We start from the raw sequence: 15,069 nt of genomic DNA on the forward strand, positions 1-15,069 counted from the left end.
ATCTGGAAATTATAGACCCAAAGGACAAGAACAAACTTGAACAGAATAGTCATGTTCTTGGGTCCCCAAAGGATCAAATACTATAGACTATATAGACTGAATGAATGAATTCATTCCCAATGTACTACTCATTAAAATTGAACTGAATTTTTATTTCCTAAGGTGCATTTAATAGGGCAAGATTATTCACAGATATGAGCATATGTAAATTTTCTTACTTTCAAAAATCATCCATAAAGAATTTACTGAACACCTAGGAGCACACCTCCCATGAGTAGATTCAGTGGAGCCAATTCTACATCCTAGAGGAATACCATCACTGTTAATATCTTACAGCTGGCTACTAGATTCATTTCAGTTCACAGCCACCCAGAAGGGAATGGATCTTAACATTGCTTTTAATAAGATAAATTACTGCAAAGCAATTACATTTTTAAGCTTCCGCTTCTACCCTACTCTGAACACTTCCAAAAATCCAAATACCTGTGGAATTCTGAAGATCTGCATGACGCTCTCCTGTATGCAAACAAGCAGTGCCATTTGTGTTGATGGGCTCTAGAGGCCATCTTATTAGTAGCTGAATCTCTTCCTGCTTCAGCTCCCAACCCCCCATCTCCCTCAGCAAGTATCTGTGGTCTTCCTGTGGGAGTATTACAGATGCCTTTGTTTAGAAAACACTAAGTGCCATTTGTTTAAATATTTAGACCTGCTTAAGTCTAAGGGGAGAATTCTCCAAGGACTCTCTAACCCCCTTCATAAATATTTAACATTAATTTTAACTTTATTCTCAAAAATTTTGTTAGAATTCAGCAAAACCCATTCTAATTCTCCAACGGGTGTCCTTTACAGCTGCCTTAACTTCCATAGTTGTGTCGTCTTTTGAAAGATAATCCCTGGGCTTCTGTTTCCTCACTTGAAAACCAAAATAATTTTACTGAACATCTTATAATGCTGTTGTGTAGTTCAAAGAAGTTAATTCACAGAGCATTCAGAATATTACCAGTCATGTAATAAATGCTCAACAAGCATTGGTAAAGTGGCCATCTTATTTATCATCCAAATAGAAACAACTTGGAGAGTAAAGGGTACCATTGGTAACATACAGGAACAACAGGTATAAACTCGAGTCACCCAGAGCAAATGGGGACGCATGGCCATCCTGATTTTTTGCTATAATTAGTGAAGTCTTCATGTTCTACACTGTAGTGGTTTTGATTCAGCACTCCTATCTCAATGTGTTTGCATCTAACACCTTTTGTCTTTCCTAGCATGAACATCCATGAATGGTAGTCCTTCCGACTTGCTTGTCAATAAATATTCACCTACTGCCTGACAAAAGCCAGTATTATTCCTGTGGTAGGGGACTTTTGACAGGAGATCGCTGAGGTTTGAAGTAGCTATGGAAGAGGCTGGGCACAGACTGGGCCTGATCTATATTAGTGAGCATGGGTAACAGGTGTTTACCCAGGTTATGATGAAGTCTGATTAGAAAGGGACTTAACAATAAAATAGAAAGGTCAGGACTTAGTGGGACAAGGAACATACAGTTTAGGAGTTTTCTATATGGACAGCAAGATATGGCTGTGTTCTAAGAAAGTTACAGCATTCTCCAAGAAGGCAACGATTTAAACAAAAAGTCTGTTTCTTATTAAAAAGGCAATTTGTTATCTCAAATCTTGAACCAAGAGCCCTGCAAATTATTATTCGTTTGTGCATGTTCTCGTAATCTACTCTCCATGTGCTTTCAGTCAATTGTTTCTGGGTTATCCCTGATGCTTGTTTTCATGTGTCCTATAAACTTACATAACACTTACTGTGCCCTTGGTATTCTTAGTGCAGCCCATTCACATCAGGGAACCGTGCTAGAAAACAAAGACGCTAATTTTATAAGTTCAGTGTAGCTATGCCTTCAATATTCAATTTACAGAGAGAATTTTACACACAACTGATTGAATATCCATCTGGTAAGTCTTTAACATTATCTAATTTCTTTCCACTGTGTGTGGAGCTGCTGAGACACCTCGGGGACTATTTGTATAACATTGCTGCTGCAGGCCATGGAAAATTCTGTGCGCTGCTTTCCACACATGTTTGGTTACAGCTGGTTCTGGTTTGTGTGTTTTGGGGTTTTCCAATGCAATTACTGCCTACTTCATATACACCAAATGAATCTGCCCCTTTCTGTTTTAACTAAAGGCTTTTAAACCAGAGTTTCAAATGTGAATACACTGATTAAAAAATAAAAATGCCCGGATAGGCTGAAGGAAATTCAGAAAGACCAAGAGAGCTTCAGTGTAATGTGTTGCCAGGCAGGACCTACCAAAACAACGAATGAATGAATGAATGAATGAATGAAAAAGAAAAGGAGAGAAGAAAGCTATTTCTTTTCTATGTTCTAGGTTCTATTAGACTCCTTTGTGAGTGTGTATACTTCAGTCTCAAGTGTTTCACTGCAGAGAAGAATTAATTCCCTTTCCGTGGAAAGAACTCTCCCACCAGGCACAGGATGCATTCTGCCTGAACCTGACAGATCCATCATGTTCCTACTGGATCGATATGGGCCTCAGTCTTGCCGTCACCGTGGCTTGTGTTCAGTCTCAGTAATTCTCAGATTGCTTACCTACAGATGCAGTGAGGGGGAACCAGTGACCGCATAGAGCCCCCGGCTTCTTATTGCCATACACAATTATTGGAAGAGAGGAGTGCAGGGTACCAGGGATGGCACCAGAAGGAATGTGGTTTTTCTCTTCATTATGCTCTCGATAAAATCAGATGGTATTCCATCAACCAACTTTTTCAACGGAGGTTTATATCACCTTGCTGAAAAATATGTGCCAAGTGCATGGCCACTGACAGGGAAAGTCTGCGTCTTCCATGCGTGCAAGCAAGATTTTCCATCCATTAACTCTGTTCTCTATGCTGAAGATCTTGTTGATGGCAAACGAAATAATACCCAAATGTATCGGCTCTTTCAATGCTATTGAAAGACCACCGCAAAACCACCCAAGTGGGGGTTTCGGGCACGCGTGCCTGTTTTCGGACACACGTGCATTTAGCACAAGCCAATGCTAAATAGTTATGCATTGACAATACGCTTCGTATATCAGCGATATTCTCTCTTTCGGTTAATGATATGATGACTATGTAACAGGCGGTTTACTTGCTCACTTTCAGATTTCCAAAGAAATGCACCAATTGAATATAAAAATAGAAAGAAAAAAAATGTTTGAAATGAGAGAAGAGAAAAATCCAAATACCAGGAAGTTTAAAGCATTTCTCCTGGATCCACTTTATTCAAGATAGAACAAATTTCAGGACTGGGATGTGACTCTTCTCATGGGAAGGACATGCATACCAGAAAGGAAAGGGAGGAAACCTGGCAGAACGCTGCTGGTATTTCTGAGGGCGTGAGATATGTGTGTGCATGCTTGTGTGTGTGTGCGTGTGTGTGTGAGAGTGAGAAAGAGAATGAGAGAGATGTTAGGGGAAGCATGTGGCTTGGGGGACATGGGAAAATCAAGAGATCTGAGTGAGTGCATCTGGGTCCCTTTAGGGACCAGAAAGTGATTCTGGTTCTAGGTCAAGCCTGAAGATTATGCAGATATTATTTGCATGTTTACACCTAATGTGGTTCTTTATTATAATATTTATTTGTTCTTGAGAGAGAGAGAGAGAGAGAGCACAAGTGGGGGAGGGCAGTGAGAGAGGGAAATACAGAATCCGAAGTAGGCTCCAGGCTCTGGACTGTCAGCACGGAGACTGATGTGGGGCTTGAACTCACGAACAGGGAAATCATGACCTGAGCCCAAGTGGGACACTCAACCCACTGAGCCACCCAGGCAACCCCTGATGTGGCTCTTCATCCCGGGCAAACATGGTGATTATAACCAGGGCTGGCTGTGGATGAAGAAAGACATGCCAGGGAGTTTAAAAAAAAAAAGGCACTGGGCCAGCATAGAGAAACGTTCCAGCACAAGGAAACACTGTCACAGCACTTACCTTTCACTGGGCTTCCTCCCTTCCCACCCACTGCTGCACTTGTTGGGTCACTGACCACGCACAGGAAATACTGTGTTAATTCTAAAAGTCACACTTCTCACATCATTTGGGACTGATTTAGGAAAAGACTTACACTGGTCTTATGCAAAACCTAGCTCAAAACTTTCTAAGAAAATAAAATAATTGTTTTTTTAGGTGAACGAGATACCTAATTCCACGCACCTAAAAATTCTGCAATCAACAAATATTAAGATACTTGGTGGAAAGAGCTGGTAATTTTTTTAAAAATTAAAGTTACACTTCATTTACATACTTCGGAAAAAAATAAATTCCATATGGGTTAAGACATTAAATATGGGGGAAAAACCGTGAAGCAGCAGGGAGGGAATGTAGATTCATCTTTAATTTGAGAAGGAAAGGATCCTGTGTAAAGATAAAAGTGAAGGGGCACACCGATGGAAAATATTGGTAGTTATAACTGTGTAACTGTAAATACCGAAGGTCATCTCAATATCTTTCTTCAAGCTAGGAAATATATGCAACATATTTGATCGAAAAATAGTTAATTCCCTCGATATGTAAAGAATTCGTCCCAGGTCAAAAACAAGAAATGCATAAGAAAAAGCAGAGAGTCTGTAAAACACACAGGTGCATGTACGTGTGCATGCGTGCGTGCACACACACACACACTTTCCTAAACTGTAACAAAAGAAACACTAATTTAAAAACTATATACCATCTCTTAAAGTGGCAAAGATGTTTTCTAAAGTTTGGTAGTGTTAGAGGGATAAAGGACATGTTTGATGGGTACCATTAATAATCTCTTTCTGGAGAGCAATTTGGTCATATTATGGACGCCATTCCAAATGTGTGTGTTTAGTCAGACATGGGTACCAAGATTTGGGTATCAGGACTTCATCATGTAATTTTTGATATCGAGAAAAAAATAAACCAAATGCTAAAACTCAGATCATTTCTTTTAAAAATGGTCAAAAATCGGGCCGCCTGGGTAGCTCTGACCATTAAGTGTCCCATGCTTGGTTTTGCCTCAGGTCATGATCTCACGGTTTCCTGAGATCAAGCCCGACATCAGGCTCTGTGCTGAGCTTGGAGCCTGCCTGGGATTCTGTCTCTCCCTGTCTCTGCCCCCCACCTGCTCATGCTGTTTCTTTCTCAATAAATAAGTAAATAAAGTTAAAAAAATAAAAATGGTTGAAAATCACACAAGATTGTTAGGCAATTGTTAAGATCATTTCTTAAAATAATGTGTGATGGAATGAGGCTCGTTATAAATTCCAAATTAAAAACACAGAATCACACAGCATGTTATTTTGCCCCAATTTATTTTATTTTATTATTAAAAATTTTTTTAATCTTTATTTATTTTCGAGAAAGAGAGAGAGAGAGACAGAGAGCAAGCAGGGGAGGGGAAGAGAGAGAGGGAGACACAGAATCTGAAGCAGGCTCCAGGCTCTGAGCTGTCAGCACAGAGCCCGATGTAGGGCTTGAACTCACCAACTGCCAGATCATGACCTGAGCCAAAGTCGGACGCTCAACCAGCTGAGCCACCCAGGTGCCCCTCACCCAAATTTGTTTTAAATTGTTTTTAACGTGTATTTATTATTGAGAGACAGAGAGAGAGCATGGGCGTGGGAGGGGCAGAGAGGAGGAGACACAGAATCTGAAGGAGGCTCCAGGCTCTGAGCCATTAGCACAGAGCCCCACGCAGGGCATGAACTCAGATCATGACCTGAGTTGAAGTCGGACGCTTAACTGACTGAGCCACCCAGGCGCCCCTTCACCCCAATTTGTTTTAAAAGTAAAAGCAGGAATGATAAGTTTGCACAAAGCCCAGAAGGAAAGAGAGTGCTGGTGTGTGTTACAGATGGTTCCTCTGATATTAGACATACTTATTGATCTGCTGTTCCTTATTAACATGCAAGCTTTTTTATTTCAGGTGCTCAGAGCCTTTAGAACAAGCTGCCCAATGGGCCAAATATGGCAGCCGTTAGCCCCAGGTGACCCTGAGCACTGGAGCTGCGGCTGGTCAGAGTAACATGTATGTCTTAAAGCCGTCACTTTAAAATATACAACAACTTCAGGCGCTGCGTGGCTACGTCGGTTAAGCCACTGACTCTGGATTTCAGCTCAGGTCATGACCTCACGGTTCATGAGTTCGAGCCTCGTGTCAGACTTTGCGCTGACAGCATGGAGCCTGCTTGGGATTCCCTCTCATTCTCTCTCTGCCCCTCCCCCCCCCCCTCTCTCTTTGTCTCTCTCAAAATCAACAAACTTAAAATAAAATAAAATTCATATACACCAATTTCAAAGGCAAAGTATAAAACAGATAAAATATTCCTTAAATGAATGTTACTATTCACTATGTTAAAATGATAAGTTTCTTGTTTTTACATGGTAGGTGAAGTAAAATACACGACTGAAATGAACTCCACCTGTTCCTTACTTCTTCCGATTCGGCTACCGGAAAATTTACGACGACTCCTGTGGCTTGCACTGTCTTTCCAGTGGACCTCGCGTTATAGAATAGGATGATGGTTTCCGCTGACCTTTCACCTCTATCCTGCACCGTGGCCAGCATTTTGGCATTCTTCGTGAAAGCGGTTTCTTACCAGAAATAGCCTGGGAGAGTTTAACAGTGCAAGACAGGGAGTCTGGCTCCCAAACTGACCTGGTCTTACCCGCTTCCATCTGGGGCAGGGAACTGAAGTCTGTGTGTTTCCTCTTCTGTACCTTGGAGTCATGCAACTCCCAGGGAAGGTTGGGAAAACAAAAGGAGTAAATGCACCGAAATTGCTTAGGACAGGGCCGTGGCCAGTTCAATATTGTTATCCGTTATTATCAATATTACCGTTATGCCGCCAAATTCCCACACCTTCAGGTGAAACAAACAAAAACTGCCAAATATCACATGGTCTATGCCAAGAGTCAAATTCGGGACGATCGGGGGCCTAGATGGCATTTCTCCTGCTTTACGCCGTGCGGAGAAACGCCCTGGGACCTTGTTAAAATGCAGACTCGGATTCAGAGGGTCGAGGGTGGAGTCGGCTTGAGAGTCTCAATATTTAATAAGCTCCCGTGTGACGCTGGTGCGGCCTCTTCTCCCGCTGCATTCGGAATACCAAGGGCTAAAGCAATATCATCCACCTTGACAGCAGGAATAATTGAGGTGCAAGATCGCAGCACGGGCATCAACATAGGTGCATGAAACAACGGTCCTTTTTGTTTTTTACACTGACTGCTAGCACAGGGATAGATTAGCTTCCTTCTCCTTTAATTGAATTCATCTCATTAAGTTAGACAGGGGTCAGGCAACATCCCCTTGACAGAGATTATGATTCTGTAGCACACACAATTTATGACATTTGCTCCGGGTTTCATGACACACGCAACATAAAGAATAAACAGGCCTTTCAAAATGTAGTCTTCTAAAATAAACAATTATCTTAACACTCTATTTGGAGTGGTTCCTTCTTTACTGAGGTTTTTATATAGACACCAGTGATTCGGTTAAGAAAATCCCCTTTTAATGTTGGTGTGCAAAGAATTTGAATTGCAAATGAGTGCTAAATAATATCAGATGCTTTTCAGGCATCTGCGTGTTTTCTCCTTTAATCTTTTAATACTGAGAGTAGGATTTATGGATTTTCTAAGGCTCCCTCACCCACCCCCTTGCATTCTTTGGACAAACTCAACTTGGTCACAATATATATGTTGCTAGATTTCATCTTGCCAATATTTTGTTTGGCCTGCAATGTACTATTTTGGTTTTGATATCAAGGTTACGAAAGCCTTGTAGAATTGTGTATAAATTTCACCTGCCACTATGTGTCGGGTACAATAAAACTTTATACCAGGAGTATCGAGTTCACGGACAATGACAACCTAACGAATGAACATTTAGATTAATATACATTTTGTAGTATGTGCAATAAATTATAATCATACAGAGTTTTATTTCCCATGATCCCATTAGTTTTCTATTTCAAAATGCATGCATGATTGATCTATGCTCTTGTGGATGTTAAGTGTCAGCTCTCTTAAACATACCATAGAAACCATCACATATGTGGCAGCTGGGTGGCTCAGTCAGTTAAGCGTCTGACTGCAGCTCAGGTCACGATCTCAGGGTTCATGAGTTCGGGCCCCACGTCGGGCTCTGTGCTGACAGTTCAGAGCCTGGAGCCTGCTTCGAATTCTGTGTCTCTGTCTCTCTCTGCCCCTCCCCCGCTCACATTCTGTCTCTCTCTCTCTCTCAAAAATAAATAAACGTTAAAAAAAATTTAAAGAAACCATCATAGATGCAGAATCTTGTATCTCAAAGGAAAAGGAGAGTCAGTTGCCTAAGAGGGAAATATTGCAGAAATCTATGTTCCTGAACCGTCTGTAACACACATAACTTGCCATTACTTATTAAACTGGCCATGATCAGGGCGCCTGGGTGGCTCAGTCAGTTGGGCGTCCGACTTCAGCTCAGGTCATGATCTCATGGTCCGTGAGTTTGAGCCCCACATCGGGCTCTGTGCTGACAGCTCAGAGCCTGGAACCTGCGTCTGATTCTGTGTCTTGCTGTCTCTGGCCCTCCCCCACTCATACTCTGTCTCACTCTCTCTCTCTAAAATAAATAAACATTAAAAAAATTTAAACTGGCCATGATCTACAGACTTTATGCTAACAATCGTATTGAATCTTCCCAATAACCCTGAAAGTATTTTCATTCTCATTTTACATGAACCTGAATTTCTGAGTGGTAATTTCTAGGATCAAATAATGAATGAATGAAGGAGTCATCATTGGCTCACTCCAGAATGTAGATACATTTTCTGGTGGCATCCTCTCCCTTATAATTTTAGTTTCCAACTCCGTGTATACAGTACCTCACTATTCTCCCAAAAGCCAGAAATCTCTATCGTGTCCCACATTCTGGAGAAAAAAGGCTGTGAACTAGAAGTTTTCATCAGGTCTCCTCATTCTTGATATTCTTTGCCTGGCCTTGCTCTTCACCTTGTAATTAACGTTTCTAGATCGCTGTAAGCCCACAAACAAATCAGTGAATAGACTGTTTACAATCAGGAGGGTCAGTTTGTTCACTCATTGATTCAAGCAGCTGGTGGTTCACTTAGCACCTATCTCCATCTGACCAATTCGCCTCGTTTAAATCCTAAAGTTTTCCCTCCTTTATCACACTGAAAATGTTAAGAGCTGAAAAATGCATTTCTCTGAAATGAGTAGCAGCGACATAGAAAATGACAAAGGAAGTAACATTGGAGAGCTAAAATAATTTCAATATGCAAAACTCATTTAGAATATAAGCTTGATCAAAATGAGCAAAGGTATAGGTTCTACCAAGAAAAATGGCTTTGAACGCCACAAATATTTAACCTGTCTCCTCAGTAATGTTTTCTAATTTCAAACGCCATTGCATTTGTATTCTAGCCAATTTCCATACTATAAATGTCAGTCAACATAGGCTGATTATGCCTAAGAATGATTTAAAAAGAACCTTAACAACAGTAAAAGTCATGTCCGTATTTTCATTATGCATCTGAGCCTTTGGATTGTAAATATTCCCTCTGAGCTAATATTTTAGAATTCAAGGTCATATACAGGGGATTTTTTCCTTGCTAATTAGAAAATAGATTACTTCACTTGAAATTATGTAGGTGGAAATTCTTCCCTGAGGAATTCTTCTCTTTCAGATGTGTTTGATCATGTTCAATATTTTTTTAACTATATTATATTTGCTTTTCTCCTCTCACCTACCAAATATGATGCACCAAATGCTTAAGGATTTGACTTATTATTCTGACATTAGTAATAAAGTTATATTAAAAATAATGTACTAGGAGTCTTTCACCTGCATATAATTTTCCTTATTAGATTTGCTTGTGATTTCACTTGTCAAATTTCACAACGTCTAATGTTCCCTCTGTATATTTATAAAAATACTTTATTGCAGATGAGTCTAATCACTATGTAAATTAGGTAATTATTTGGTGAATATTAACATTCTTTCCCATACAAAATAATACATATATTTTGAATCTTCTCTCCTTGCTTTTGGGAGAATATAGCAATTAAAATAGTTATTGAACCTTTATTTGCATGCAAATGAGGCAACTCAAGTAGCATATCAGGATATGCAAAAGTATATTTAATTTTCAATTTCAAATGTATTTCTTATTAGTTAGACTACATCATTTTCAATGCAATTTTCTTCTGGCATGTTACAATCATGTATCATAAAAAGCTTTTCTGGTAACTACTTGCTTGCATGCATGGGCTTTTAATCTTTCTGATTTCTTCTATGGCAAGACAAAATAAATCTCCTTTAAAAGGGAGAAAAAGTCACCATGTTGCTGAATTACATTACTAGATTAATAGATGGCACACAGTTAAGTATTGAATATTGCATTGACTGGACGGCTTCAAAAGGTAAGTTTAAAGTAATTATGAACTAAGTATAAAGTAATTATAAAGAAATATGCTGACGATTCTTCTACCAAACAATCATAAAAAAATTATTGAACATAGAACTGTGTCTGAAAGAAAATAGTAGATATGTCCCTGAGTAAATTGCAAGAAAATCAAATAAACTAAGACTTTTCTTATAAAGATAAAACCCCGATGTTACTGATATTTCTATAAATGTGAATGATGTAGAGTCAATAAATAAATATTAAATTTCGAACGTTATAACCACATACCAATGAGGTACCTCTTGACATTTTAAGAAAACAGTTATAAAGGAAATAAGAGTGGTACAATATTAGAATGATGAATTGAGGAATATTATTCCCTAAAGTGTATTGAATATAAAGATATTCAAGATGGGCATAATCTTTAGATCTAGCTTTTTAATATTTTTAACATTTATTTACTTTTTGAGAGAGAGAGAGAGAGAGCGCACGAGCATGTGGGGGAGGGGTAGAGAGAGGGAGACAGAGGATCCAAAGCAGGCTCGAGCTGCGAGCCCAGACCCTGATGCGGGGCTCGAACTCACAAACCTCAAGATCATGAGCTGAAACCAAGAGTCGGCTGCCTAACTGAATGAACCACCCAGGCTTTCCTACATCTAGCTTTTGATAATGAGTTACTACGGCCAAGTTTATGTCATGTCTTGCACTGTCTAAGGCTGATGGCCTGCACACTCACACACACATTCTGTAACGTTAATACCAGACATCAACATCTGACTACTGAAGGTCATTGTCTGGACTTAGCAAATACTTGTTAGATTCTTAGATTGAGACAGAGGGGTACTACTTAATAAAAAATCAAAATATGCTTCAAACATAAATAGGTTTTTGGAAATTAGGTGCATGTTATGATTAACTGTCCTGGAAATGGTATTTCCTATAGGGGAAAAAAATATTTCCAAGAATCTTCATAGTAGTATCCTGTTTTGTCTCTCTTCTCTGCCTCAAATTGATACCTTTTCTATCTATCTATCATCTATCTATCTATCCATCTATCATCTATCTATCCATTCATCCATCATCTATCCATCATCTATCTATCTATCCATCCATCATCTATCTATCCATCATCTATCTATCCATGTATCATCTATCCATTATCTATCTATCTATCTATCCATCCATCCATCCATCATCTATCTATCCATGTATCATCTATCCATTATCTATCTATCTATCCATCCATCATTATCTATCTATCTATCCATCATTATCTATCTACCATCTATCTTTCTATCTCTCTATCATCTATCTTCTATCTATCTATCGATCTATCTATCTAACATCTATCTCTCTATCTATCATCTATCTATCTATCATCTATCTATCCATCCATCCATCCATCCATCATCTTTCCATCTATCATCTATCTGTTCATCCATCATTTATCTATCCATCTATCTATCATCTATCTACCTATCTAACCTCATGCTTCATTCTCGCCCGCCTCAGTGAATGAATGCTCTTCTCCTACTTAGCTACTTTGGTCCTCTGTGCAACCTTAATTCTATGCCTTTTCCTGATTTCTGTGGCCAATAAGAACCTGGTAGATAGCCCTACTGGTCACATGCAAATGTACCTGTCTTTCCACCTGAGGCTAGGGGAGACAGGGTAGAATATCGGTTATCTGTTTTCTAAGCTCTGTCTGAAATAGATGCTTGATAGCAAATACTACCAAGCTTTATCTATATCTATCTATATCTATATCTATATCTATATCTATATCTATATCTATCTATATCTATCTATCTTAATCTAACCTTGTGGTAATCAAAAAGGAAGGTGATCCTGGTATATCAATTAGGTTGATGGATTATTTGGCACCACAAACAGGGGGATTGAATGGCTAGTGACATTTCCAGATAGGAGATAGCCCGGTTTATTTGAAACATGGAATGTTACTATCTGTAATCCCTTTCATGGGATGGAGCCCCTCTTATTACTTGTTATTATTACAGTGTCTGTCCCTCCATGCATCACTTCTCAGGGCTGCAATTTTAAAATCTGTTTTTAATTGCCATATGAATGTCTGTGTGTCTCTATCACCCGATTCTTCTCAAGGGCAGATTTGGTGCCTCTTTGCTCACCATATCCTACCGAGGTCTGGCATGCAGTCAATGTTGGATGCATTAATTATTGAATTTCAGCTGAAGTCAATTAGGTTTACGTTTGGTTCAACCACTTAATAGCTGTGTGATCCCAGCCAAGTTATAGAACTACCTACCTCTGCTTCTTGCTTTGCAACATTGTTCCGGGAAGCAATAAAAAAGGCACAACTGAAAACAATACGGAGATGTTAGTTACTTTAATTACATAGTCATGATGCGCAATGTCAAGGTTGTTATGAAAGTAATCAAATACAACTGACTTCTTGGTTGGTCTGTTTATCACATATTTTCTTTCTTTGGCCACAGTGAATGGGAAGCACAATCAATGTTCCCTGGAACTCACACCATGCATGGAGCCCTGGATGAACTAGCAGAGTCTTAGAAGTAATCACGATGCAACCATGCTTATTTCTTCCTTGATGCAATAGATTACACTGTTCTAAAGAAAGACTGAACAGATTGGTACTCCTAATGTGCTGGTACAAACAAAAAATTTGATCACCCAGGTGGGAAGTGGCCCAGGGGCCCACTCCAGAAAACAACTGTTGACCTGATTATTGCAGCAAGACCCTAGGCAGGCTCTACAGGGGGCTTGCCAAAAATGCCAAGGACAGCAGCCCCAGCCTTGAAGCAGGACTCCAGAGCTGAGAGCCTGGGGAGAGATCAGTGTGTGCTGGAAAATAAGGCTATGAAGGTTGAAGGTGATGGAAAGCAAGACTGTTCTTGGGTCAATTCCCAAAACGTTAGAGATTTTCAGTTATAAGGTATGTGTGGTAAGTGTAGGGACCAGAAAGAAAGGGCTAACCTGGGGCAAACTGAGAGAACAAGCATGAAATAGGAATGCTTTCTGAAACAACACTGATAGCAGACAATTTAAAAATATGGACGAGAATGTGTTGGTCTGGATTGCGTCCCCTCAAAATTCACATGGTGAGGCCTTAATCCCCAGGCTGACTATATTTGGAGAGAAGATCTTTAAGGAGGTCATTAGGATTAAATGTAAAAGGATGAGATCCTAATTCAAGAGGGCCGGGGCTGGGGTCCTTTCAAGCAGAGGAAGAGCACAGAGGAAAGGCCATTTGAGGTCCCAGCAGGCAGGCAGCCATCCACAATCCAGGAAGGAAGCGGAGTTTTATCAGAAACCAACCTTGTCAGTGCCTTGATCCTAAACGTACAGCCTCTGGAGCTTCGAGAAAGTAAATGTCTGTTGTTGAAGCCACTCAGCCTGTGGTATTTTGTCATGGCAGCTGGAGCCGACTAATATAGGAAACTACAACTTAATTTTTCCAAGTTTAAAGAAGAAGGATCATGTTTCTGGATAGTTCACAGTATAACACTTTCTTGTCTGATAGAGGTAGGTAAATGAGGCGATACATGCCCAACAATAAAACATTAACAGTAAAAATATATTATTTGTTTCTTAAAATACTCAGCACTCTGTTTCTTTTTTTTTTTTAATTTTTTTTTCAACGTTTTTTATTTATTTTTGGGACAGAGAGAGACAGAGCATGAACGGGGGAGGGGCAGAGAGAGAGGGAGCCACAGAATCGGAAACAGGCTCCAGGCTCCAGCCATCAGCCCGGAGCCCGACTCGGGGCTCGAACTCACGGACCGCGAGATCGTGACCTGGCTGAAGTCGGACGCTTAACCGACTGCGCCACCCAGGCACCCCAGCAGTCTGTTTCTTAAAACGGACATGTTCCTCTGTTTCCCTGTATGTTTCCCTATGTGATTCCCAGCTCGACCCCTTCACAAGAGCTTTAGCAGAACCCCCCATGTTGCCCCTAACTGGTAGCCCACCGTTCCCAGCTCTAGTGTAGACTGTGACACAGTCTGAGATGTCACCTTCATATCATTTACCTTTCCTGGTCTCTGTTTCCTTGTTTCCAGAGTAGTGGGATTTGGTTAACATCACCAGTGTGTGAGTGAATTTTATTTCAACTTGACAACAACAAAAATTGATGAATTGATGATGAAATATATTTGAGAAAGGTTGCCCCATGCAGTGGGAATTCCCTATAGTAGGAATGCTGAGAGCATGATTGCTTTTTTCTAAGTTTATTTATTTGTTTATTTTGAGAGAGAGAGAGAGAGTGCATGCAGAAGCAGGGGAGGGGCAGAGAGAAAGGGCAAGAGAGAGAAAGGGCAGAGAGAAAGGGCAAGAGAAAGGGGCAGAGACAGAGACAGAATCCCAAGCAGGCTCTGTGCTGTCAGCATGGAGCCTGATGCGGGACTCAGACTCACCAACTGTGAGATCATGACCTGAGCCAAAACCAAGAGATGGCCACTTAACCCACTGAACCGCCCAGGCACCCCAGAGCCCTTTAATGTTCATGTGATTTACAAACCTTCAAGAAGAGGACTCAGCATGCAGTATTCCTCAGTGGTTTTTGTTTTGTTTTGTTTTGTTTTGTTTTAACCCCACGACACTGGAAAGAGGTTAGTGCTCACTGGGATCTATCCCG

The sequence above is a fragment of the Lynx canadensis genome, chromosome B2, assembly GCF_007474595.2.
Source record: "Lynx canadensis isolate LIC74 chromosome B2, mLynCan4.pri.v2, whole genome shotgun sequence".
Lineage (NCBI taxonomy): Eukaryota > Metazoa > Chordata > Mammalia > Carnivora > Felidae > Lynx > Lynx canadensis.